This window comes from Crinia signifera, chromosome 11 (genome assembly GCF_055691185.1).
Source record: "Crinia signifera chromosome 11, ASM5569118v1, whole genome shotgun sequence".
NCBI classification, from domain to species: domain Eukaryota; kingdom Metazoa; phylum Chordata; class Amphibia; order Anura; family Myobatrachidae; genus Crinia; species Crinia signifera.
In genome coordinates, this window is record NC_139227.1 from 71539638 (window position 1) to 71563397 (window position 23760).

General features: G+C 44.7%; 1 long non-coding RNA gene across 1 annotated transcript; it reads right to left on the reverse strand.

The window, feature by feature from the left end:
* Nucleotides 1-11579: 11579 nt before the first annotated feature.
* On the reverse strand, nucleotides 11580-20487 carry LOC146045617 (uncharacterized). The gene is made up of 4 exons (XR_014465529.1): nucleotides 19898-20487; nucleotides 18960-19154; nucleotides 12540-12612; nucleotides 11580-11796 (listed from the first exon to the last, which is right to left on the reverse strand). It is a non-coding gene; the product is annotated as an uncharacterized LOC146045617 (long non-coding RNA).
* Between the last annotated feature and the right edge of the window lie 3273 nt (nucleotides 20488-23760).

The following is a 23760-nucleotide window of genomic DNA, read 5'->3' on the forward strand; positions in this document are numbered from 1 at the left end:
CCCTTCCACGTTATATATATATATATATATATATATATATATATATATATATATATATATTCAGAGATCCAATCCATTTCTGGTATTAGGGCACAAGAACCAGCACACCACCATTTTGAGCCAAAAAAACCTTTTAGTTATTTTCAATGAAGAGCCATCAACATTTTTCCAAGCGTCAAAGAGAAGTATAAGGACATATGGATAAGGATCTGCCCGACAGCTGTTTCGGAGGTCCTCCTCCTTTTTCAAGGGCATATATATATACTTTGTATTTTTGACTTTATAAACTCAAAACTCCGGCTTATATGTTAGCATGACAGGGAAGACCACTGCGTTTCCTCCCATATGTATATAAAACATCACTTATATGCAGGTCTCATTTCAAACACCAGTATCTGCTGCCCACCCATTTCAGTCCGAAAGTGCACGCATATATATATATATATAAGTGGCCTGAGAGTCACTTTATATATACGTGCACGCACCGCGTCTTTCGATGGTCAGCGACCATCGAAAGATGTGGGAGGTTCACCCTGGTCTGCGAATGGATGTTTATGTAAAACATCCATTCGCATGTCGGGCGAACGAACTCGGGCATGCGAATGGTGGGCCTGCGTACCACCATCCATAGGGTGGGTTCTGGTTGACTCGCAAGGATACGGGTAATCTTGCTGAGTGATCTGAGCAGTCTAGCAATGCTCAAATTGCTCAGCACAGTCAGCACATGTGTAGGCCCTATTAAAGTTAGTTTCTGGGGAAAAAATACTCTCCTGCACTTTCTGGATCTTTCAGATGGAATTGATAAATCCCTCCTTTCCTTTTCTCTGCGTGTTTGGATTATGTCAGTTCCTTGGCTGTATGAATTCAGGGAAAGAAGCATCTTTCTTTCAGCTGGGACAGCAGCTGAGACGCATACAGAAGTCCCAGCTCCAAAGCCTCCATTCTTTTCATATCCCCATCTTTTTCCCTCTCCCTGATGCACAGAACTTTCTGTCTTTCCCAAACTCTGCCTCTCAATGCGGCACTATCAGATCTCAGAAACCAAACGTTTCTTACAATAATGGAAAAAGATGATGATACAATAACAGAAAATGCCAAAGTAAAATAAAAATAAATTTTTTGAAAGGAAAGTAAGACTATTTGGTACTTATGTAGTATCTGGGCTGCCGATTTTTTGATTGTATGCCTTAAGTTAAGGCATACAATCAGATGCGATGCGATATCGCATCGCATCGCATCGCATCCGATATTGGATGCGATGACCCGATTTTTCCATAGGAATCAATGTTAAAATGATTCCTATGGAAAAATGGGAAAAAGGGGACGGTATTCGTCCCCTCGCGGGGCTCGCTTCGCTCGCCACGCTTCGGGCTCGGTGGCTCGCTACGCTCGCCACAGGTTTATATCCAACTCCATGCCCACTTGGATAGTAGGGGTATGAAAAGGACCCATTTTTCCCATTGAATTCCATGTTAAAATGGACTCAGTCCATTTTAACATTGATTCCTATGGAAAAATCGGGTCATCGCATCGCATCGCATCGAATCGCATGGTCGCATGCGATGCGATGCGATCTCCCGATCCGACCCGATTTAGAAATCGGCAGCCCAGATACTACATAAGTACCGACTATTTGTAGCTATAATGAACCCGCTGTGGCTCCCAGTACCTGTTTTTACCTCACCTCTCCAATTTAGTGGTCTTTTATTAGGCTGAAAAAAGCTTTTTTTTTTTTAGTGTTTTCACTATAGAAAGACCTGGTCTCAACTTTTTCTCAATTTATTAACTGGTTAACAATGGCTAAATCAAATATTTCTCCAGCGCTTTCTGTACAATGTTTGCCGCTTACCTCTTCCCGCTACAGCTTTATGAGGATAGAGGTTTACTGTACCTTCATTTACTAAGCAGTGAAAAGCTTGTCTTTTCATTGCTTTGTATAACATCTTTTTGAAATGATGTGGACTCAGAGTTTCCCAAACTCGCTCCTCAAGGCACCTTAATGGCCCAGTCAATTTGATGTAATCATCTGTGCTCAGCAGTGACAGACTTGGCCCTGGCATTTGTGCTTGCTTGCAACCTTTGTCGCGCACTAAAGGCCCCCATACATTAGGCCGACTTGTCCTAGGGACAAGTCGGACCCAATTTACCTGCGAGCCGCCCGGCAGCTCCCCGGGAGGCTCACATACAATTTGGCACTTGATGTGCCATTTTTACATGGGATAAATCGCATGCGATTTATCCCATGTAAAAAAAACCCCGGGGAGCTGCAGGGCGGTGAGCAGTAGTGGGGGCGGGCAGCGGCAGTAGTGGGGACGGGCAGCGGTGGTGGGGGCGGCCAGCGGCGGTAGTGGGGGCGGGCAGCGGCGGTGGGGACGGGCGGCGTGTGCGGTAAGCGCAGTGTACTTACACATAGCAGCAGCGGCGGGGACGGGACGCGCAGTGGCGCCTATTATATTTTTAAAATACTTGTCAAATGACCGGCCGCTCTCTGATTGGCCGGAGAGCTCTCAGCCAATCAGAGAGCGGCCGGTCATTTGACAAGTATTTTAAAAATATAATAGCCGCCACTGCGCGTCCCGTCCCCGCCGCTGCTGCTATGTGCAAGTACACTGCGCTTACCGCACACGCCGCCCGTCCCCACCGCCGCTGCCCGCCCCCACCACCGCTGCCGCTGGCCGCCCCCACCACCGCTGCCGCTGGCCGCCTCCACCACCGCTGCCGCTGGCCGCCCCCACTGCTCCCCCGGTGTCTGTATGCATATGCCTGTCAGGTGGCAGGCATATGCATACAGGGAGGTCGGACGTGATCGTATGTACAGACCGTCCGACCTCCCTGATCCGGTCCGATGCGCACGGGACCGCGCATCGGATCGGATCAAATGTCACATACCTACGATTTTGGGCCGATTTCATCCGATTATCGGCACAAAGTGCCGAAATCGGATGAAATCGTCCCAAAATCGTATAGTGTATGGGGGCCTTAACACACGCCGGGCGTGCGCATGTGCTCGCACGCATGCACCGCGCATGTGTATGCTGCCTCTCCCAGATTACAGGAGAGAGGGGAATAACGGCATGTGATGCCCCTCTCTCCTGGACCTCAGCGGCACACAGAGAGAGCCGCCGGACCACCGGAAGTCCAGAGTGTCTCTCTCTGCGCTGATAGGGAGGCGGAGCCTCCACTTACAAGAAGAAATCAGCCCACCTGTCCATCGGCCCCTCTGGCATTTGCTAGAACTGCCAGATGGCCAGTCTGGCACTGGTGCTTAGCCATGGATATCCTGAAAACCTGGATTGTTTGGGAGCCTGGAGGACAGAGTTTGGGACCCACTGTGTTAACCTATATCTAGGGAGACTAGAGAAGCTTGGCTCAAGTCCCACCAGTTCAAGCTACTTGCTGAACATGCACATTGTACTGTCACATATAGGGCAGTATTCAATTTAAACCCCATGCTGGCCGCTCACCTATTCAATGTTCCAGGGGAACCTTCGCTGTCAGATGACGGTGAGGATTCTCCCCAAACAGTGAGGTTCGCGGCTAATGAAGGGAGCTCGCTGCATTTAGCTGTAAAACCCGGCGACATGGAAAGGGCGTGTGCAGGGGGTCAGTGCGAGCTATAACAGCGAGCAGTAAGCGCTGCTCACTGTCACAGCTCGCAAAAAGCATTGAATGCACCCCATATCCATCCCTAGTACATTTTCTATACTTGAAACATTTTAAAATAAATGGGCATCTGTAAAAGAGTTTTGCTCCTTTATGTGTGGTGTATGGAAATCTTCACAATGCTCAGACTTTTGTGGCTTTATTGCCGTAACTGCTAGAGAGTCATAGCTGAGATTATCAGCTGGTTCACAATTGATTATTTCCAGTTGTCTTTTCCATAATTCTATTGTTTTACACTTATTGTGTTTTGTATGATCTCCACTAGATTTATGGAGCTCACTTTAGATTGTTTTGTCTTTTATTTCCAAGGCATGGGGCCTTATTCTGGTCCGTTCGCAGCCAGCGGTGGTTTGCACGCGGACCAATGTTTGCATTTCTGCGCATGTGCATACGCCGGGGGCATAGGCCATGGTGAACAGACTGTTTGCTGGGTGCACGCACCCAAGGCTGTGGCCGGGTGGCGTGAGGCGGCAGCAGCGGATAGTCACTCCAATGTAAATGCTGGGCTTTCCCATGGTACTCAGGCTGTGACGTCGGTGCCATGGGAGGACATTGACATCACTGGATGTCAGCTGCTCGCCCACTTCCTCCCGAGGATGCACGCAAATCTAAGTGAGCTGAGAGTCACTTAGATACAGTATGCGTGCATGTTCCACATCATTCCATGGTTGGCGTATCCAGCTTAAGTTTTCTTATGCTGAAGCGGTTCCTGTGCTGCCGATATAGTTAACTATATTCGCGTTGCTGTTGAAGAACGATATAGTGCATATGCACTGACCGATATTGTTCACAATATCGGTCAGTGATGTAACTCGCCCCCTGCTCTGCAATGCAGTCTCTGATGATCTTGCTGGTTGTGTTTGTACAGACAACCGGGGGGGGGGGGGGGGGGGGGGGGTGTCATTAACAACCCATGGCAGCGCGTATCATTAATTATATTGATTGTACACAATGAACGATACACCTATATACACACAATACTGTTAACAATATTGATATCGTCCATATAGTTAACAATATATTGCCCAGATTGATAGTGTGTATCCAGAATTTCTCTCCCTTTCTGCAATAAGCATTGAAAAAGAGTTTTATTCACAAATAAACACCTTAGTATACAGCATGTACCAATGGTAAAGATATTGGAAATTTACTAAGCAAAATACGGTAGGAATTGGCGTATTTGTATTCAGTCGTATTCGGGCACGTATTTGTATTTTTGTAATTTACTAATGTGAAATAGCGTTACTATTTAGTATTTTACGACCTTAACAACCTGTCGTATTGGTATTTTTACATTAATACGCCATCAAAAGAATACACCTTGAATTTTACATTACTCTAATGTAATTTTGAAATTTAATATTAAGTCGTATTTCAAAATATGAACGTATACTAGGTGCATTCTAGTACATGTTGTACAAAACTACTCCAATAAAAGACACCTTAATTTGCAGGTGTAGTTCACAAAATCAGACTTTTAACATGTGTATACAGTACTAGGCGTAATCCAGTACAAGTTGTAAAAAAAATACTCCAAAACATACGACTCCATACGACTTCGAAGAATACGAATCTCAAAAATACGGCACCTTTGTAAATTATGCTCCGGAATAGGAACGTGTCAATTAAATATTCCACCAATAACAGTCGTATAACAAATACGACTGAGACATAGTCGTATTCTTAGTAAATTTTGCCCGTTGTGTTGCTTAGTACAGTGATTTATTATTAACATTGTGTCTGGGGAAGCTAAGTGAAGTACTGAGCATCAAGGGCTTATTATCTTCCTATAATAGGGCCACAGGGATATTCTTAGATACATACATTTTTCAGCTCAGTAGTATTGGGCTATCCGATTATAGCGTTTTTTCAGGACAAAATGTTCCCATTTTTGGGAGATCACACATGGGATCTGGTATAAGTTTCTGGACCTTATGTTTCATAAGGCATTGAGTGACCAGCAGACTGGCATCGGGGCTAATAGGCTAGGTGTTAGGAATATATTAGGGAGGAGTGAGGTGTTCAGTATCGACTGGAAGTGAGTGAGAATGAATGATATTATATTTAATAATACTGTAGGAACAAAAACACAACCAAACACGGTTTTTTAGCTGTTTTTATGATTTTTTTTCAAAAGAAATCCAGATCCAAAACCCGCAAGGGTGGTTTGTGGAAAACCAATGCAGACCCAAAACATGGAGGCAAGCCAGATTCCATACACAAAATTCAAAGAATTACCCAGTGCTCACCCCTAGTTTATAGACATACGCTCCTGTATACTTGCTTAGTGTGTACCCAGCATTAATCTCTCTATGCATACACTAAATTTGCCCCACCTGCAGTGCAACATGGTGTTGCCATGGTACAAGTTGCTCCTTTTTTTCTTTTTTACTCCTAATTTGATTTTGTGTTACAGTGAAATAATCAGTATGTGACATTTGATTGTGTATTTTTGTTAGTAGGACACTTGCTATGGATTGCTATTGAAAAATAGAAGCACAAACAACCTGCTGGTTCATTTTTATAGTAGAACATTTCTCACTTTGTAGTTTGAATCAAACTGTTTGTACTCGGTTGCACTAAATTGGAAGCGCCTGATTAGACTCACCGAGCCCAAACATCGGCAATCACAAAAAACTATTCATAGTCTGCATTTTTTCCCACTGGTTTAACAATTTTCCAATCCACCAATATGCGCTCATACATTGCAGATTTTGTACAGTGATTCACAGAACATTATCATCCAAAGATCAGATCTGCAAATCATGAAAGTGGCCAATTTAATAGTAAAATACTAGTATAGGCCTGAAAATCAACTCAATGCTACCATACGCTAGCAATCTACAGCCCTGATCTGTCAGTGAAATTTAACATGATTGATGGCCTGATTTAGCGATTCTGATCACTTCTTAGTCAGAATCTTCAATCTATGAACTCATTAAAACATTGGCATTTTTTTACACAATTATCTCATTTTTGCCTTCTCTCCCAGACATTGTTGGTAGACCCCTGCGCCTCCGTCTGAATAGGCACATCTCCCGCATCCTGGCTGATACCTAGTGCGAAGTGCCCATGACTAATGATGAATAGGTCCCAAAATGAGATGTCCCATTTGCGGCATGCGATCCTATGCGATATTTCATTGTACAAGCACTCCTGTGCATTTAACATGGAAATCGCATTGCATTGCACATTATTCATAACGGTACGCAATACCATGCGATGGGCGCCGTGCTAGGAAACAAGTGCCGAACATTTTTATTATGTCCCCCCTTTCCCTTCTCTGCTCTAAAGTATACGTATTAAGATCTTTTAGTCTTTCCTGGTACGTTTTGTGATGTAGGCCATGCACCATTTTAGTTGCCCTTCTTTGTACATATAATGTATTTATATCCTTCTGGAGATATGGCCTCCAGAACTGAACCCAGTACTCTAGATGAGGTCGCACCAATGACCTGTACAATGGCATTATTACTTCTTTCTTTCTCTCCCTATGCAACCAAGCACCTGACTTGCCTTCTTCATTGCTTTGTTACATTGCCTACCAGCCTTTAAGTCCCCTGAAATAGTGACACCTAGATCCCTCTCCTTTCCTGCACTGAATATAGGCCATGCGCATGGCATCTATTCACTAACCACTAGCTTTCCCAACCTGCCCCACCCTAGGGACACTGTGCCCCGCAGGACACTTTCCAATTAGCTAGACTATCACATTGTAATCGGGACAGTTGGGAGGTACTGTATGTATTAGACCACTGAAGGTTTTAAGGCCCTCATTCTGGTTGACTCGCAAAGCTGCGGTTTTCAGCTTTGTAAGTCAATTAAATGCCGCCCACCTGAACGCCCACCCACCGCACGCACACCGAATTCCTGCGCATGCATGCGAATGGTTCTTTTGCATAAACATCCATTCACAGATTGCTGGCGGGGTAGAAATCATTCGATGGTCGTGCACTCGCACAAAGGCTGCACATGCGCATAAATGCTTATGCACATGTGCAGTAGCTAAACAAAGCGCAGGGGAGCGATGGGATCGGAATGAGGGACTAAGTGCCATGTACATGACAGTAAGCAAAAATGAATGTCATATAAATCAGACTGTATTTTTATGCTCATGTATAAGACAATATATAGGCCATAATGTTCGGAAATGCTATCTATTTAAAATACAGATGATTATATATTCCTGGTTCATTATGGAAGAAGAACATGAATTCTCTATAGATGCGCAGACTGGAAGTATTTCCCTTGAAATCCAGAAAACTCCTGGTCAAACAATATACTGCACACACACCCAGAACGATTGAGTAAACGATCAGAGGGTTAGCTCTATCATTTAACCCTTTGGGGTATGCTCAATGGGTGCCGGATCCATTCCAAAATCCTTTTGACGGAATGGATCCGTCATCCATTATTCCATGCAGCAGCCAAATCCGGATGTCTGATTTAGCCGTTGATGCTCACCCATTGATGGGTTGATGCTCACCCGGCCGGCCCGGGGACCGGAACGCCCGCCGTACGCATGACGAATTCCCCTGCATGCATGCAAATGGATGTTTTGCGTCTATTAATGTCGAAAAGACAGCAGTTTCGACATCAATTGAATCTACCCCTTTGAGTGCAAGTGAATTTGTCAAAATAGGTGTGAAAATTGGCAAGCAAACATTTTTATTCATCATAATGACCTCTAATAGTTACCTTAAATAATATATCTCATTTTATTTTTATTTTTTCTTATCATAATGTTTTTTTTTTTTGCACAACATTGTTTATTTGATTTTATATAACAAATGTGAGTGACGCTGGCATTTTTAGCAGATATTTTGTGGCTCTGTCACACAGATGTTGGCACACAAAGGGTTAAGGACAGCAAATCATATAACACATCATTCGTCATGCCTACACACAGAACGATGTGTGCCATCAGCGAGCTAGATGACTGGATCATTATCATGCCCACACACAAAAAGCTAACCATTAACAAAATATACCAACCTGAAAACATTATGTTTATGCTGCTTTCACATTGCCTAAACGTTTGAGACATGGTATTTTGAAATGGTATTTAAAACGGTATATTACCGGTTTAAACCCCTTTCACACTGCACATAGGGGCCCTTATTCTGGTTGGTGCGGTAATATCCGCGTGCGTTCGTGCCGCCGATGTTTTGTGTCTGCGCATGCGCAGAGGCGTCTCTGCGCATGTGCGAGCGGGGCGTACGGCCAAATCCCGCATGAAATGTGAACACTCTGACCAGGGGGTGGAGAGGGGCGTGAAGGGCTATTTGGGCTCATTACCATATGCGTACGATTTCATGGGCGTTCCCATGCAAACGCTGGGCGTACGTATGGTAATGGAGCCGTGACGCACGTGTAGGGGGCGGACATATGACATCGCCGGATGTCAGCTGCCCGCCCAGATCCCTGCTTTTGCACGGAAAAATGTCCGTGTGGTCTGAGGTTGCGGGTGCTGGTGGAACACTCGGTCCTGCATTCGATGGTCTGCGACCATCGAATGATGGGGGAGGTTCCCTGAGATGGAGGAGGCGTATTCCATGAAAAATACACGTGCGGTCCGTTCGGACAGCTTCTTACCGCGTACGGACGGAGTCGGCGATCCGTATGGAAGGCGGGGTTTCGCACGCACGGTCCTGGCCGCATATTCGGATCCGGCCGCACCGATCAGAATAAGGGCCAGGGTCTCAAGCAAGTTTGCAGTGTGAAAGCAGAACAGACACTAGCTATAAGGCAGAGTAGTGCATATGTAATGATCCGCTCATTACATATGCGCACATGTAATGACTGCAGTGCATATGAATGAGCCCCTACTGCCTGAGTTCTATATACCGGTTCAGAGCCGTTCACACTGCATAACAAAATGGCTCTGAACCGCGTAGGACTCTGCTTTTTACCCATTTGCAAATGCCGATTATTTGTAACCGGTAAATGCAGACTGTTGCTTTCACACTGCAGCGCTAACCGTTTTAAAGGCTAAAAAAAATGTCAATACAGTATACCGGTTAAGAGCTGCAGTGTGAAAGGGGGTATTACATTATAACACTATATTTATTATTGTGATAATGACAAGTATAAACAGTATAGTCATAGCTAAAAATAACATATCAGATAAATAAGACAAGTTGTCTGAATGTTAATATTTACTGGCAGAAAACAGTGGGATAACCTGCAGCAATACCAGCTGTTACATGTGAGTGCGTGATTCACATACAGTAATCTAATACAGGGTTGCCGACTTTTTAATGCTCCTCTCCGGGAGAAGCCCGGAGAGGAGACTTTCCTTACCCGATCGGGGGGCGGGGCTTGGCGGTGACGTCATTAAGCCCCGCCCCCACTACGGGAAATAGAAGAAATGACTGCTGTCCATGGAGGGGGCGGGGCTAAAATGACGCGATTGTGCCATTTTAGCTCCGCCCCCTCCTCTGAGACCCGCGGATTGCGGCATTTACATGCCGCGATTCGGGGGATTCAGGGGGGTCCACTAGATTCCGGGAGGGTTGCCCACCCTTCCGGGGGGCCGGGAGGGGGTCCCGATTTTCGGGAGACTCCCGGGAATTCCGGGAGGGTCGGCAACCCTGATCTAATATCATAAGAATATTATTCTCTTGACAAATACTAATGCACAGTCATAGGAATATTCCCTGACATAATTGCATGCAGCACAATCAATATCATAAGCTCTCCACACATTCAGTATAATTGTAATTCTTTGTATTCTTTGGTGAGGAAAATCCCAACTTGATTGAAAGACAATACTAAATGTAATAAGGGTCTATTTTTTTCTGAACATGTGCGATTTTTGGTAAAAAACGGCCGAAATCGCATGTTTTCCAAAAATCACACATGTAATAGGGTGCAAATCGTGGTAAAAAATCACACTTTTTTTCAGGTAAGGCTGCGGGTGGCGGATTGGCGGGCGGAGGATGGGTGGACGGGAGAGGGCTAACTATAGCACCACAGACCCCCGGCGCCCCCACATGCACAGTGCCCCCCCGTGACCACGGGGGCTGCGGTGCTATAGTTACGCCTCTGGGTCCCCCTCCTGAGCATAACCAGTCCCGGGCTCAAAGACATAGCTCATTACAAAAAAAAATGCGATTTTCAAAGGTGCAATTTTAAAACATGACCAAAATTCACCACCTATTCCATTTCGCCCATAGAGAGGAATGTACAGTATAAGGGCATGAGAATCAGAGAGGGAGAGATTTTGTGCGCTTTTTCCTAGTTGATTTTAAAGCGGCAAAACTTCCTGATTGTCACACCCTATTACATTCTACCCTTAGGTGTTTCAACACCTAAGGGATATAGCACCTGCTACATTTAAAAACCCAAAACTTGTACTTACAGCATTAAACACGCTGAGTGCAGTAAATGTTCTTCCCCAGATGTTTCATCTTGCACATACCAGTTGACTATCTTGCCAACTGATAGTATTCACTTCTGAAGCAGTAGTGTAAATATGATGTCATACATTTGTGGTAGCCGCCATGTTAGGGGTAGATATATACCCTTGTTGTAGATATGTATATGTTATGAATGTACAGTTAATGTCATACTACAAGTCTCATAGAGAATACTTTATGTTTTGTGTAATAATTAAACCCTATAGGGGACATTAAATGTATGTCTATGGGCATGCCTCCACAGAAGGCAAGAGACTGTTCTTTTAATGGTTTTACACTGTGCTCCCCGCCAGAGAGACATTAGACAGGGAGCAACGAACTGCTGGCAGAAAACCCCTGTGTCGATAAAGTTATTCAGCCCGTGCACATGACGGGCACCGTGAGCCAGGAGAGCCTGGGTAAAAAACTGACAGCCGTTAACGGCTGTTGAGCAGTTCCCCAGAGATTGTAAAAGCAAGCAGAGCTACGCAGCTGGAGAGGAAGCAGAGAGCGGTGCTGAGACACGGAGCACACTCACCAGGGGCTCCAGAGACGACGGCAGAGCTTCTTCCCTTCAGCGGTGACAGGCAGCAGAGATCCGGCGACTTCTCCCCTGCAAACCCAGACGTGGTGTTCCTGGGCGGGCCGCAGCGTCATAGGAAGGCGGTGTCTGCGTCATTCCGGGCGGTGACTAGGCGGTGGAGGCGGCACCGGAGGGAGTGTCCAGTCGATCCTGCAGCAGATAAGGAACAATAAAGGGGCGCGGTGAGTGACTATCCAGCCCAAAAGGGCCGCCCACTATGCCCTCAGCCCTGCCTCCTGCATCATACACTCAGCTGTTCTAGCAAGTCCCAGGGACTTGTATCACATGCATCAATCAGACTGCTTTGCTCAGTAAGAGCTATATAAAACTGCATACAGAGCTGTAAGAGCTGCATAAAGTAAAGAGACGACGCTACATCATCTCCCAGTGTAGTCTGCACCCCCGAGTCTGGCTATAAGGTTATCTCAGCACATTAGGAGTAGTCATAGACTTCAGGACGTACGCTCCTTGCCAGCAATCCTTACTGAAGCTGTCGATGTTACAGAGAGAGAGGGACCTTATAACTAATCCAGGCTTGCTTCAGAAATAGCTAATAGACTATCATACTTGGGAGGTTTAGACTACAACTGCCAGTTAAACTAAGATTTTTCTAGGACATTGTATTTGGAGACTGATTTACTAGCAGCGGTGCTTCATCGTAATATAAGAAGCCTATCCCAGCAATAGCAGGGACAGTTCACATAGCAAGGGGCTCAGGATAACAACAAAACCAATTTTGCAGTATAATCTCAGCACAGAGGAGCAATAATTTGGAAGTGCCAGACAGCTGGGGACTGTTGTAATTTATAGACCATTCTTCGGTTTAACGCCCATTAGCCTATTCTTCCCTTTAATGCATAGACTACATCAGGACCCCGCCAAGCGACACTTACCTACTTCTTCCCAAATTTTGGATTACAAATATTCTGTTCAGGGAATAGACATTGCGACGTGGGACCTGAAAGCCTGCAACAAAGGAATAGACAGTTATTAAAAAGCGCTTGTATAACAGTTGACTATAGTCATAAAAAGAGTTAACTCTAGGTTATTATAAGAAGGAAGGATTATTGCGCAATAATAACCCATTTGTGTAATTAAAGGCCTTATAGGAAACAAAGGGTACTGTGGAAATGTTTAACATTTTAATGTAATTGATATTTAGGAAATGTTTTACCAGCAATTATTTTGCCTGTCTATCAAAGTAATAACAATCTAGTGTAACGGTTTAGACAGCGATCTCTAGAGGTCAGTGTAGTATTTATTCACATTATTTGGCATTGTAACGTGTCACCATAGTTTGTAAGTGAAGTGTTAAATCTTTATTTATTCTGCTGTCAACCAGTTGTTAGATAGTAACAGCTCACTAATGTTATGTGAGTAAATGTTTGTATTGGCATGTTGATATTTCATGCCCAATAATAACCTTGATTTCAAACAGGCTTTCATCGAAAGCAGAGTTCGAGTTTAATAAAAGCGACCTTATTGTTTTATTTGTGTGTTTTATTGTAATGAACTGTCCATAAGTGTATAGCTGAATAACCTGTAAAAACAAAGCGATACTTACCTGTAAAGTAGAAGATACTTACCTGTGAGGATCACAGAATTGGCGTCGCACGAACAGGATTCGTACAAGAAAAACAGCAAAATGTCCAGCGGAGATTCAGCTGAAGGAACCCCGCAACCAGCCATGGCCACCCCTAACCCAATTACCTTGCCATATCATTTTGGAGCGCCATGGATTCCATGCTATTCTGGCGAAGAAACAGGAAAGGATGGCGTTTCATTGAAAGCATTTAAAAAGAAACTGAACTCTATATTTATACTTCATCCATTAAGTCCACAGCAACAAGTGGAAATAGTTATAGGGCAGCTGAAAGGACCAGCACTAAGGGAAGTTTGGTCCTGGCCAGCAAGAGAAAAGCAGACGGCAGATCAGATTTTTCAGAGACTAGCAACAACCTTCCATATTGCCACTCTATCAGAGTTAAAGTCACAGTTTTATGCAAGAAAGCAAAGGTTGGATGAGACTTTGAGAGATTTCGCCCTGAGTCTTCAGGAAATGCTGAAGGATATACAAGAATTCGATGCAGAAGATGCCCAGATTCCAGACGAAAATGAGGCTCTTATCAACAGATTAATCGAAGGAGTACACCAAGACAGTGTCCGGACCCAATTGAAACTCTTGCGTCTGCAAAAAGACGAAGCCTCATTCCTAGATTTCAAAGATGCGGCCATTAAACTAATTGGGGTTAAGCGTAACACTGGAGCTAGATTCCCGGAACTCCCAGGGTATCAGGAACATTCATTTTCAAGTCCAGATGAACTTTTGGGGGCAGCAAAGGAGGTTAAGACACAACAAGTGAATGCTCAGAATGCACAGTCGGCTGCTGGAGATCTAAACTACATCCTAAAAGGACAGATAGAGGATCTAGTTACAGGAATGGCTGACATGAAGAAAGAGATTCAGAGGTTAGCAAACAGTCGACCCAACGAAAGACCAGATTCTGATTGGCATACTAGAGACCGTTCTTCACGAGGCGGATGGTGGGGCCCTAGTCAAGGAAGAGGCCGAAGGCCAACGGATCAATTCGACGCCCAAGGTCGTCCCATCTGCAGGAGATGTGGCCGCGGTGGTCATATTGAGCGAATGTGTCGTCAGGAAATACCTTTAAACTTGAATGCCCCGGGGACAGAGACCGATCCCCGGGGAGATTACCCTCAATAGGTCCGTCCCCAGAAGAGTGGTGCTCTCGATATACGGGGCGATGCCCTGTAATACCTGTATATATCGATGATGTCCAAGTCCTCGCCACTCTAGATACTGGGTCACAAGTCACCACCATAGACTATAAACTTTTTTGCCAGCTCTGGGATAGAAAGGAGACACTCCCACCGCCCCCCACATGGCTTAGACTCCTAGCCAGTAATGGCCTGGCCATCCCCTGTGAAGGATATTGTGAGGTCAATGTAAAAATAGGACAGACACTGTTAACTCGGCAAGGGTGTCTTATCACGCATACTGAAGATTCGTCTATCCCTGCAATAATCATCGGGATGAACATCCTGCAAAGTTGCCCCAATGAACTGATTAATGCCTTACAGTCAGAATTACCCCACGTGCCTTCCTGTCACCAAAAAGCCTTATGTCAAGTGATAAAAGTGTTGCGTAGCCAAGAACAGTTTGTGAAAGAAACTGGAGAAATCGGAAGAGTTAAGTTCACGGATCAAAGAGCCTTTGTGGTTAAACCAAATACGGAAGTTATCCTATGGTGCAAAGCCCGGTGTGGCCCAATGGGAAGATCCTATCAGGCATTGGTGGAACCGAGCAGAACACAATCCCGACTCGACCTAGTCGTTGCTCGAACCCTTGTCACTGTAAGCAATGGAAGGATACCTGTCAGAGTGCTCAATCCGCATGACTATCCCATCCGAGTAGCACATCACCAGACATTGGCGAAATTGAGCTGGATAGCTTTCCAAGATGTCCATGACGTAGTGAGCTTCCATCAATCCTCCACCGCTACAGCTGAAAGTACAGAAGATAAGCCCTGGTGGAAAGAGATACACATCGGGGAGGAAAACACCCCGGAGGAACTCATAGAAGGCGTTCTGAGAGTGGTGCAGGAAAACGCCCAAACGTTCAGTAAATACCCCTCCGACTTCGGAAAAGTTGAGACCATAAGACATTTCATTCCAACTGGGAACGCACCACCCATAAAAGAAAGATACAGAACGCTGGCTCCTGCCTTATATCAGCCGGTGAAAAAGATGTTAGAGGACATGAAGGCGAGTGGGGTGATTCATGAAAGCTATAGCCCATGGGCGGCACCCATTGTCATCGTGAAAAAGAAAGACGGAAGTTTGAGATTCTGCGTCGACTATAGAAAACTGAATCAGGTTACTCATAAGGACGCTTATCCTTTGCCCAGAATTGAGGAATCCCTGACCGCCCTAAAGTCTGCATCGTACTTCTCCACCCTAGATCTCACCAGTGGCTACTGGCAGATCCAGGTAGCCACTGGGGATCGTGAGAAAACTGCCTTCACCACCCCCATGGGACTTTACGAGTTTGATAGGATGCCCTTTGGGCTTTGTAATGCTCCTGGAACATTTCAACGACTAATGGAGCACTGCCTGGGGCATCGAAATTTTGAAATCGTCTTACTATACCTCGATGATGTGATAGTGTACTCCAGCACGTACCATGATCACCTCCAACATCTACATGAGGTGTTTCAAAGACTGGCAGAATTCGGCTTGAAGGTCAAGCCCTCCAAGTGTTTCCTTCTTCAGAGCAGTGTCAAATATCTGGGGCATGTTGTAAGCGCCCAAGGAATTGTCCCTGATCCAGATAAGATTTCAGCTATCCGAGACTGGCCCGTGCCAAAGACCATTAAAGACGTTCGCAGCTTTCTGGGGTTTATAGGCTACTATCGTAGATTCATAAAGAACTTTTCCCGTGTGGCTGCCCCATTACACGAATTACTACGAGGGATCAATAGACAACAGCAGAACAAACAGACTCCCATTAATTGGACTGAGACCCAGCAGGAAGCTTTCGATACCCTTAAGGAGTTAATGACCACTACGCCCATCCTCGCCTACCCTGATTATAGTCAGCCCTTTCATCTATATACTGACGCCAGCTTTCAAGGGCTTGGGGCCGTGCTGTCTCAAAAGCAACATGATCAAGAGCGTATCATTGCCTTTGCTAGTCGAAACCTAAAAAAAAGTGAAAGGAATGATAGTAATTACAGTGCCTTTAAACTTGAACTGTTAGCCCTCGTTTGGGCAGTCACGGAAAAGTTCAGAAATTACTTGCTTGCAACCCCGTTTGTCGCATTCACGGATAACAACCCGTTAGCTCACTTAGCAACGGCTCAGTTGGGAGCCCTGGAACAGCGGTGGTATTCCCGGTTAGCCAACTTCCAATTTGTCATCAGATATCGATCTGGGAAAAGCAATGGCAACGCCGATGCTCTCTCTCGTGTCTCTCAAGAGCAGTTTATTCAAGAAGATGCGGACAAGTGGGAAGAGATAGAAATGCCAGCTTTCCAAGACATCTTCCTTGGTAAAACCACCGTTTCTAAGGAGAAGAAACAGCTAGCCGCTCAAGCTGAAACCGATACTTCGAGCCCTGAAAACAGAGATTATTGGGAGCAGATTCAGGGGGAAAGTCCACTGTTGACCAAATTGAAGACATTGATAACTGCTAAGAAAAGGTGGAAGTATGAATGCGAACCAGAAGCGGATCCTGAGCTCATCCGATTATACAAACAGAGGAGCAAATTCCGTTTCCAAGGGAACCTACTGGTGCGTGCGATCATCAACCCCAAAACACACGCTTTAATCCGTCAGATAGTGATACCCAGATGTCAGAAGGACAGAGTGCTCCAAGCTTATCACAATGACTCCGGGCATTATGGAGCTGAGAAGTTAGAATCCACTGTGCGGCAACGTTTCTTTTGGGTAGAGATGCGGAAAGATATGGAAGAATGGTGCAAGAATTGCACAAGATGTATACTTAAAAAGAAACCGGCAACGTCACAAAGAGCTCCACTACATCCTATTGTTAGTCATCATCCCCTGGAGCTGGTTCTCATAGACCATGTGAAATTAGAACCGAGTCGCCAAGGTTACCAATACGCCATCACGATCATAGATCACTTCTCCAAATTTGCTGTCATCATGCCTGTGAAGGATCTTACGGCCCGAACCACTGCTGAAATAATTTGGAGAGCCTTTGTAAAACAGTACGGTTATCCCGAAAGAATCCTCACCGACCAAGGGGCTGCATTCGAATCAACCTTGTTCCAAGAACTGTGCAAATGGTATGGCTGTAAAAAGACACACACTACGGCCTATCATCCCCAGTGTAACGGGGCCTGCGAAAGACTCAATCAGTCTCTAATTAACATTCTAAGAGCCCTACCCAAGTCAGAAAGGCAAGATTGGCCTGAATTGCTACCTGAGATTTCTTTTGTCTACAATAACACGGAGCATGGAGCTACCGGATTCACTCCATACTATCTGTTGTTCGGAAGGAATGGCAGGTTGCCTGCAGATCTAAAGTTGGAAGTGCCCCAGGAAATGTCCTCAGTGGAGAATCCAAAAACAGAATGGGTACAAACTCATCAAAAAAGAATCCGTGATGCCTACAAACTTGTTGACCAAAGAAGGGATAAATTACATCAACAACAGACTGAGTATTATAATGAAACCGCACTGGCAGAGCCCTTGGCAGTGGGAGATGTTGTCTGGAAGAAAAAGAACCAGCGACAGAGCAAACTGGATTCGTTTTGGGAGGAACAGCTGTTCATCATCAAAGAAATACCAAACCCTGGAATGGACATTTACCAAATCTCAAAATTGGGCGAAGAAAACTCAGTAGTAATACACCGAAACCAACTCAAGAAATGTCATGATTCAGTGTCAATTCCTAAGCTTCCTGTCTCGGAGCCTACAGATACGGACAGCAGCGGCTCATTCCCTGAAATGTTAAAGCTATTCTGGCCAGGGTTAGCCAATGGCATGCCTTACTGCTTTATGAATGTTTCTGAAAATCCAAATGTTGTTAACCTTGGTAATGAAATTCCTGTATTCCCTGAAAGTAATGTTTCTGTCATTCCACATGATGAAGTGGCCCAGGATACCTCAGAGTTAAGACGTTCGAACAGAAGTACACAAGGCGTCTTACCTCTCAGGTATAGAGAGTAGAAAGAGAAAGTTTTTAATGTGTTACTGACATGGTCAAATGTAATGCAGTATTGTTTATTTTTTCCTTTTGAATCTTATTCTAAGTAGGAAAGATTCCGTTTATTTTTAAAATTTGTTGCATGGGGACATGCAAGGTTCTACGGGGAAGTGTGTGGTAGCCGCCATGTTAGGGGTAGATATATACCCTTGTTGTAGATATGTATATGTTATGAATGTACAGTTAATGTCATACTACAAGTCTCATAGAGAATACTTTATGTTTTGTGTAATAATTAAACCCTATAGGGGACATTAAATGTATGTCTATGGGCATGCCTCCACAGAAGGCAAGAGACTGTTCTTTTAATGGTTTTACACTGTGCTCCCCGCCAGAGAGACATTAGACAGGGAGCAACGAACTGCTGGCAGAAAACCCCTGTGTCGATAAAGTTATTCAGCCCGTGCACATGACGGGCACCGTGAGCCAGGAGAGCCTGGGTAAAAAACTGACAGCCGTTAACGGCTGTTGAGCAGTTCCCCAGAGATTGTAAAAGCAAGCAGAGCTACGCAGCTGGAGAGGAAGCAGAGAGCGGTGCTGAGACACGGAGCACACTCACCAGGGGCTCCAGAGACGACGGCAGAGCTTCTTCCCTTCAGCGGTGACAGGCAGCAGAGATCCGGCGACTTCTCCCCTGCAAACCCAGACGTGGTGTTCCTGGGCGGGCCGCAGCGTCATAGGAAGGCGGTGTCTGCGTCATTCCGGGCGGTGACTAGGCGGTGGAGGCGGCACCGGAGGGAGTGTCCAGTCGATCCTGCAGCAGATAAGGAACAATAAAGGGGCGCGGTGAGTGACTATCCAGCCCAAAAGGGCCGCCCACTATGCCCTCAGCCCTGCCTCCTGCATCATACACTCAGCTGTTCTAGCAAGTCCCAGGGACTTGTATCACATGCATCAATCAGACTGCTTTGCTCAGTAAGAGCTATATAAAACTGCATACAGAGCTGTAAGAGCTGCATAAAGTAAAGAGACGACGCTACATCATCTCCCAGTGTAGTCTGCACCCCCGAGTCTGGCTATAAGGTTATCTCAGCACATTAGGAGTAGTCATAGACTTCAGGACGTACGCTCCTTGCCAGCAATCCTTACTGAAGCTGTCGATGTTACAGAGAGAGAGGGACCTTATAACTAATCCAGGCTTGCTTCAGAAATAGCTAATAGACTATCATACTTGGGAGGTTTAGACTACAACTGCCAGTTAAACTAAGATTTTTCTAGGACATTGTATTTGGAGACTGATTTACTAGCAGCGGTGCTTCATCGTAATATAAGAAGCCTATCCCAGCAATAGCAGGGACAGTTCACATAGCAAGGGGCTCAGGATAACAACAAAACCAATTTTGCAGTATAATCTCAGCACAGAGGAGCAATAATTTGGAAGTGCCAGACAGCTGGGGACTGTTGTAATTTATAGACCATTCTTCGGTTTAACGCCCATTAGCCTATTCTTCCCTTTAATGCATAGACTACATCAGGACCCCGCCAAGCGACACTTACCTACTTCTTCCCAAATTTTGGATTACAAATATTCTGTTCAGGGAATAGACATTGCGACGTGGGACCTGAAAGCCTGCAACAAAGGAATAGACAGTTATTAAAAAGCGCTTGTATAACAGTTGACTATAGTCATAAAAAGAGTTAACTCTAGGTTATTATAAGAAGGAAGGATTATTGCGCAATAATAACCCATTTGTGTAATTAAAGGCCTTATAGGAAACAAAGGGTACTGTGGAAATGTTTAACATTTTAATGTAATTGATATTTAGGAAATGTTTTACCAGCAATTATTTTGCCTGTCTATCAAAGTAATAACAATCTAGTGTAACGGTTTAGACAGCGATCTCTAGAGGTCAGTGTAGTATTTATTCACATTATTTGGCATTGTAACGTGTCACCATAGTTTGTAAGTGAAGTGTTAAATCTTTATTTATTCTGCTGTCAACCAGTTGTTAGATAGTAACAGCTCACTAATGTTATGTGAGTAAATGTTTGTATTGGCATGTTGATATTTCATGCCCAATAATAACCTTGATTTCAAACAGGCTTTCATCGAAAGCAGAGTTCGAGTTTAATAAAAGCGACCTTATTGTTTTATTTGTGTGTTTTATTGTAATGAACTGTCCATAAGTGTATAGCTGAATAACCTGTAAAAACAAAGCGATACTTACCTGTAAAGTAGAAGATACTTACCTGTGAGGATCACACATTCTGTATGTAGTGACACCTTTCCTTTCTGATTGCAAACACTTCACTTCCATTTTGGAAAGGGCTATCCAAGTTGCAGAGTGTCTCCCAGAATGGTCAAACAAAGTCACTTTGAAAGGAGTAGCCTGTTTTTCATCTTAAACACCATAGAGGTGCGCTAGAAAATGAATGATGTTTTGTTACCATAATATACAGTCATGTGTGCAGCCGAACATTGTGGCGGCATATACAGTAGCTGTTAATTTAAGTAGCCCCTTAAAACGTTATATGGGTATCAATTTTATAATGTTCTATTCTAGTAATGTTTTACCTATTCAGTGTTGAGGATAGCTCAAATATCTACATAACTATAATTGAATGATATGTGTGTATGGATCTTCCATGATAACTCTCGAACACTTTACCTAATCATCTCCAAACTTTGCACACTACCTTATTATCTTAAGGCACAATATAAGTTTGAAGATGAGTTTAAAAGGATGACACCCTCAGGGTGCTGCCTTTAACCCCTTCACGACATTTGACGTATATATACGTCATGGCCGGGAAGTACTTCCCGACCGTTGACGTATATATACGTCATGGCTTAAAACTGTCACTGCGTCTAGAGACGCAGTGACAGAGGGACGATGTCTGCTGTCCCTGACAGCAGACATGTCCGTGCATGCCCAGGGGGGGCTGCGATGCCGCCCCCCCGTCGGCGATCGCTGTGATTGGCTGTTCAGTGTGAACAGCCATTCACAGCGTTTTCTGTGTCACCGGCGAATAACGTTCGCCGGTGACACGGGATCGGAGGTGATTGGTGCTGTAAAGTACAGCACCAATCACCGCGGGGTGTAAGGGTGACACTGGTGTCACCCCACCTCACCCCGCCCGCCCCCAAAGGCCGTGATTGGTCCGTCGGACCGACGGACCAATCACAGCCAAGGAGGGGGGTTTAAACTAACGGTGACTGCACTGCAGACGCCATTCCGGTCTGGAATAGCGTGCAGTGCGGTCACCGTGCCCAGCTGCCGCCAATACTGACCAGAACCCATACTTACCTGATCACTGCCTAGATATTGCTTATTCTTGTGACATCTTGTGACATCCTGTGACATCTTGTGCTGCTGCGAGTTATTAGATAGTTATTAGATAGAGAGAGAGATAGAGAGAGATAGAGAGAGATAGAGAGGCCTAGTGCTATATTTTGTGCTGCTGCAGTGTGATAGAGCTATAGATAGAGAGATAGAGAGAGATAGAGAGAGAGAGATAGAGAGAGAGATAGTGACAGATAGTGACAGATTGTGCTATATATTTTTTATATAACTGAAAGAGATATAGAGAGATAAAGAGAGATAGAGAGGCCTAGTGCTATATTTTGTGCTGCTGCAGTGTGATAGAGCTATAGATAGAGAGATAGAGAGAGATAGAGAGAGATGGAGAGAGAGAGATAGTGACAGATTGTGCTATATATTTTTTATATAACTGAAAGAGATAGAGAGAGATAGAGAGAGATAGAGAGGCCTAGTGCTATATTTTGTGCTGCTGCAGTGTGATAGAGCTATAGATAGATAGAGAGAGATAGAGAGATAGTGACAGATTGTGCTATATATTTTTTATATAACTGACTGCTGCCCCCTCCTTTTGTGCTGATCAGTATAAATTAACTGATCAGCAACTTTTTGGGGGCGCAGGTTTTTTTTTATATATAGATATACCTGTCAGTGCTGCTGCTGCTGCAGTGTCATAGAGTGATAGATAGTGAGAGATAGAGAGATAGAGAGAGATAGTGACAGAGAGTGATAGAGAGTGCTAAATTTTGTGTCTGCTGCCCCCGCCTTTTGTGCTGATCACTATATCTGAGGTGATCAGCAACTTTTTGGGGGTACAGAGGTTTTTTTTTTTATATATACCTGTCAGTTGCTGCCAGTTGCACTGTCAGTTGCACCAAAGGTTGTGCACCTGCTGCCCCTCACTGGTAATCAGTGTCGCATCACTGATCACCTTTTTTTATTTTTTGTGAGTGCTGTGGGGTCTTTTTTAATTTTTTTTTTTACACACACTGTGATTTTGTGTGTGTCCTGTGGCCACTGTGCGCTGATCAGTGACGTACATCACTGATCAGCTTTTTCGGCACAGGGTTGATCTATTTTTTTTTTTTTTTGATCAAATTCCTGTTGCCTTTGAGCGCTGTTCAGTGACGGACGTTACTGACCAACATCTGTGCTCAATTTTTGGCGCAGGACCTTTTTTTTTTTTTAACCCCTTCCATTTTTTTTTTTTTTAACCCCTTCCATTTTTTTTTTTTTAACCCCTTTCATTTTTTTTTTTTTTAACCCTTCAATTTTTTTTTTTTGTATTTTTTTTTTCTGCACTACATACACACCACACACTACATACCCCCCGGGTTGAAATAAAGTTTGTACCCCCCCCTACACTATACACGTGTTGAAACATTTCACTACCAGTAACACAAAAATATAAATGGCATCCCAAATGTCATCCCAAATGTCGTCCCAGTCATCCAGGAGAATGTATTCAGTGGAGGAGGCATATGCCATGCTTGCCTCTGACTCTGACACAGCCAGTGAGGCAAGCGGGGAATTTGAAGGATTCGTCTTAAGCTCTTCTTCCTCCTCTGGTGATGAGGGACCCCCTCAAAGACGCCCCCGTAGAGCAGCTGAGACCCCCCCCCCCAATAATTGATCTCGTATGGACCCCACCACCAGACAATTTTGAGCCCCAGGTTCCTGAGTTTTTGGCCATCCCAGGAATCCAATTTGATTCAACAGGTCTCAGAGAAATTGACTTTTTCAAATTATTTTTCTCTGATGATTTTATAAATTTAATGGTGGACCAAACTAATTTATATGCCCAGCAGTTTATTGCTCAAAACCCCACGTCATCATTTGCTAGGTGGACCCCTGTAGATGCAGTAGAGATGATGACGTTTTGGGGTCTGGTGTTACACATGGGCATAGTAAAAAAGCCACAAATTAGGCAATATTGGAGTACAGATGTTCTGTACAGCACCCCATTTCACCGTATGGCCATGCCCCGGGCTCGTTTTGAGGCAATCCATAAATTTATACATTACACCGATAATGCACAGTGCCCACCCAGAGATGATCCCACCTTTGACAGGCTATTCAAAGTCAGGCCGGTCATTGATC